Source organism: Phalaenopsis equestris, unplaced genomic scaffold, assembly GCF_001263595.1.
Source record: "Phalaenopsis equestris unplaced genomic scaffold, ASM126359v1 Scaffold000507, whole genome shotgun sequence".
In the NCBI taxonomy this organism is placed as follows: Eukaryota; Viridiplantae; Streptophyta; class Magnoliopsida; order Asparagales; family Orchidaceae; genus Phalaenopsis; species Phalaenopsis equestris.
The window spans coordinates 1090648-1095592 of record NW_018164947.1 but is presented as its reverse complement, the minus strand read 5'-3'; the positions used below and the strand labels follow the sequence as shown (position 1 = coordinate 1095592).

At 32.7% G+C, this 4945-nt stretch overlaps 1 long non-coding RNA gene across 1 annotated transcript; it reads left to right on the top strand.

The window, feature by feature from the left end:
- Nucleotides 1–3580: 3580 nt before the first annotated feature.
- Nucleotides 3581–4889, top strand: LOC110028294. Its single transcript, XR_002294415.1, has 3 exons — nucleotides 3581–3781; nucleotides 3886–3966; nucleotides 4823–4889. It is a non-coding gene; the product is annotated as an uncharacterized LOC110028294 (long non-coding RNA).
- The last annotated feature ends 56 nt before the right edge of the window (nucleotides 4890–4945 follow it).

Genomic DNA, 4945 nt, shown 5'->3' with positions numbered 1-4945 from the left:
AAAGATATATATATATATATATATATAATTGATTACTAGTATTTCGAGCCAAAATGAGCAGAACACGAACGAACAAATCTTTGTTCGTGTTTGGCTCGTTAATTTAGCGAACGAGCCGAACAACGAGCTGTTCCACTTTTTTAAAAGTTAAAATAATAATATTTTTTATGTGATATAAAGACTAAAGTGGTATAAACGTAAAAAAAGCAAAGTTTAGGTGTTAATATGTATAAACTCAGATTTAAATTGAACCGAATTGATTTGCAGACCAATAAATTTCTTAAGTTAGAACTTCTTGCCCGTTTAAGAATCAGCAACAACGAGAATAAGAGAAATAAATTAGAAAAATAAGGAGATATGATTATAGAATTAACGTTACCATGCTTTAATTTAATAATGCTCACATTGCTCGTAATTATATAATCCGAAGATTTACATGCATACCACTTAATTCTTATTTATTTACATATCTAACACCTAAATTTTAATATTTACACATGTGCATCTTATGCAAGACAAGGTGTGATTATAAGCTACAATCAGTTGTTAACTTAATTAACTAGATAAATACATTAATAATCCTCCTCGTGCACGTCATTATGTGGTTGTTTAAATTTAGATCCTCCAAAACTAAATTTCTATTAGAGTTTATCACCTTCTGTGCTGTTGCAACTTGTTTAAAGCATTCTTTATGCATATTGTAATTTGATTTAATACTCAACATTCTTAGTGTTATTGATAGCACTGAATGTGTGGTGTAACGATTCCATAAAGGCTATTGTACCACATTCAATAAATCATAGAATCTATGCACTTCATTGTTCGGCGGTTAATCATCCACAAGAACACTCAACAAAATGAGCTCCATTTGCATCGAAAATCATTTCTTCACATATGTTAGGATCATATTCTGTTGGAGGGACAGAACTTGATAAAACACTAATGTGATCATACTAATAATATCTAGTTTATATATACCATCTATGTACATTCCAATACAAATAATTAGGTTGAAAGTCCGTATGGTACAAATCCAACTTGATTTCATCTAGAGTATATGCTTGATTTTTGTGTTTTGCAAATTGGCATCAAAACCTTCTGAAAGATAAATAAGAATTGTGATGACAGATGCACAAAATCCTCTATAATGAGAACAAGGATACAACCTATTGTACATCCATGATTTTATATCTTTGATATTCATACATCAATGACCTATATATAGACTTAAAAGATGAAGACATTTAACTCATCAGCTTTACATAGAGCTTTTCACATATAAATATACATAAACACGTGCTCGTGAGCGGTCTTATACATATAAATGTAAATAAGCCATTAATTGGTATACATAGCAATCAATTCTTAGATTTAGCTTCAGAAGAAAATAACAAGCATGAATTTATGCCAAACACGACAAACGAATTTTACTGGATTTTAGCTTAAACTCAACTAAACACTATTCTAAATTTACAATATTTTAAACTGATAAATCTAGATTTAAGTATTTACTAAATTTTAATTAACGTAAATCTTAATTGCAGCCAAACACCCCTTAAACTCAAAGGACATAATTTTTTCATAAAAATGAAAGGTCGTCGCAAATGGGGTTACCAAACGAGAGACTAGAGTCACGCAAGTCGCCGGTACTAAATAGCACCACGGGGTTGCCAAAAAATCGTTGAAAGGTCATCGGAGCACTAATTCGCACACACTAATGAGACGGTGAAGAAAATGGGAGAGCATGAATGAGAGGGTCGCTAGCATGGGATTAGGTTATTAAGAGCCTTGCATCTGCTAAGCGTTGGAATTGTCGATGCTAAAATTTAAGTGGCAAAAATACCTACTAGTACTCCGACGTTATTAAGTGAAAAGTGATACGTCGCGCATTTCTACCATTAGTTTGACACAAATTATTTGACTTGTACATTTTCGATGCAACTTCAGACTATAATGATATTCAACATAATTCAAATATAAAAATTGCCTGAAATTTTCGGAGGTTAGTTCAAAGGTTATTTACATGTATTGTTGTAGTAGCTCTCAAAAGGAAGCTGCAAATGCCTATGTTGACAATAGATTGATAATTGTATTGGCAAATAATGTTATGCATCATGAATTAAGTAAGAATATTGATGCTTGTTACTACTACATGCATAAGAGATCAAATTAAGCAAGAAAAGAAATTTACATCGATAGATGAAAATTTGAGATCAAGTTTTAGATGTTTTTGTTTTATATATATATATATATATATATATATATATCTGCGCTGGGTACTCAGATTTGGGTCGGACATCTGCTTGTCAGTTGTAATTCCCCTATGGTCTGGGATTCGATTCCTTCCTAATATAGGGTATGACACTCGAATTCTTAGGCGCATTAGGGGATGGCCGAGACTCGTCATACACGGTTATGTAGTGTAACCATGTGTGTATATATATATATATATATATATATAATTTATTCAACATCCAAAACAATAAGTACCACCATTCACCAACCTAATCAACCATACCTCCTTAGAATCAACCCTTATGCAAGCCATTGCTAGTAACTTCTAACCAAATCAAATACAACTTAGTACAACCAGAAAACGATCCTTTGGTCTGAAAACACTGCCATCACCTTTCTTGGCATGCTTTGTTATAAAGCAAAAACAAAAAAAAAAAAACAAAAAACAAAAATATAAAGAGTAAGGGCAAAAATATTAAAGAAGGAGATGAATGGAAAGGAAACAAAAGTAAAGGCTTCTCACTCCTCTTGTAAACAACAGCTTTGCATCTAAAGCTTTCTCTTCTCTCACCATAGAAGCAAAGAAAGCAAGTCGGCCTTCAAAGATAGTAGAAAGGATGAAAGGAAAATAGAAATAGAGAGAGAGAGAGACAAAGAAAGAGAAGGGAAGATTTAGGGTTTTCAGTAATGAATAGAGGTGTTTTTGAGAGTTCTTTGGTGCAGCAGATGATGGGAGGGTGTAGTCCTGCTTGTTGGAGCATGAGCAATTTGAGAAGAACTTCTGAAGATGAGCTCTCTAATTCTATTCCTATGATGAGCTCTTGGTGTGAAGATCATGAGGTCCCACAATCATGGAGTCAACTTCTCATGTAATCTCTCTCTCTCTCTCTCTCTGTATATATACTACAAATTACACTATGTAATTATGTTCTCTTGATAGATCATGAGCTGGTGCATGTTAATCGTATTAATCAGCTCCTCCTCTCAAAAATAGGATTATAATGTCGGTTTTCTTAATTGAAACAAAGCATTTACATCCTTGCTTGTGATCTGTAGTTTCAATTAAGTTTATGAAAATATTTGAACTGAAATTATTAAATAAATATTAATGATACTATCGTAGATACAAAAACTGCTGATTATTAGAAACCATAAATTTATACTTTTTTTTCTGCATTTATTCTGACAAAAGGATTAAACTCATACTTTTTATTAGAATTAATAATTACTGTCTTGCAGAGGAGGAATAGCTGCTCAAGAGGAAAGATACAGCCTAAGTGCTCCATTTCAAACCAAAAGAATGGAGAATTTAGAGAACCAGCAGCAGCTGATTTACCAACAGCAGCTGATTTACCAATCACAAGGAGCTCAAATTCAAGATCTGAAACAAGAGAACTCTGAAGACTCTAGCTATGCCTTGAGCTCCAGTTCATGGAGTCAGACTGTAACAGTTTCTCCTGATACTTCAAGTTTCAGCAGCAATATGTTGAATTTCACTGGCAAGAAGGCAGAGAAAAAACATCAACTTTCAGATCCACCATCCGAGGTGAGAGAAAAATTAATTAAATAGAAAAAAAATTTAAACTTTTTATTTTATTAGTTTAATAATTTATATTCTGAATTATTATTATTATTATTTGGTTTCTGAAGAGCAACAGCACAGTAAATGGAGGAGCTTTGAAGAAGGCTAGGATTCAAGGGTCCTCGTTATCACAGCCAAGTACCTTAAAGGTTGTATTTCATTAAGGGCCCGTTTGGGGTGGTAGCTTGTAAGTGCGGGAACAATTTTGAAAACACCACGCTACCTTTTGATTCGCATGTTTTGCCCGCTTATCCGAAAATATGGTTCCATTTTTATACTAAATGCTGGCCACGAGTCGAACCTCGCGGTCGACCCACACGCCGAGCTTCAGGATAAGCTGATAGCTTATCCTGAAACGCACAAACTGTCTCAAACCCACCCTAAGCCTACATGCACTCCCCTCTCTCTTTTTTGAAAGCTGACAAAAGTTGCTAGATGTTTATATAAAAAAATATTATTGCATTATAAGATGAACTGTTAAAAATATAATTTTTTTTTTAGATAAAATTTGGCTGTGCTGTAATGTTTATAAAAGGTTCTTCAATTTTGTTTAATATTCAATACTTTTTAATGAAATTTTATGTTTGATGGTGTGCTTAATCACTGAGATTGAATCCATTTTTAAGAAAATCACTCTGATTTATATGAATTCAGCCATTCATTGATTAAATGGGTGTAATTTACATATCTACCCCATATTTAATCACTAAACCCGGCTTTTTATCATACTAATAATATAAATATTAAAACTGTTAAGGATGTGGATCCCCTCTACTACTTTCACGTGCAGTAGGTTTCATTCATAGCTACAAAAAGTGACAGGACATGAAACCTTTTAGTTCTAATTAAATTAAAAGCCCTTGATTCAAATGATAAATATTATATTTACAATCTTGTTTGGGAAAAACTAACTGAACTTAACATAAATATTATATTTATTTGTTGCCATTAATTTGTATTTTTGAGTTTGGTAAATCTGTAAAAATATTTATTTTGCTTTCACAGGTTAGGAAGGAGAAGCTTGGTGATAGAATAACAGCCCTTCACCAATTGGTTTCCCCATTTGGAAAGGTAGTAGACCGTCAGTATTACTTTTTTTTAGAGTTTTCTAGATGGGTAAAAGCAACT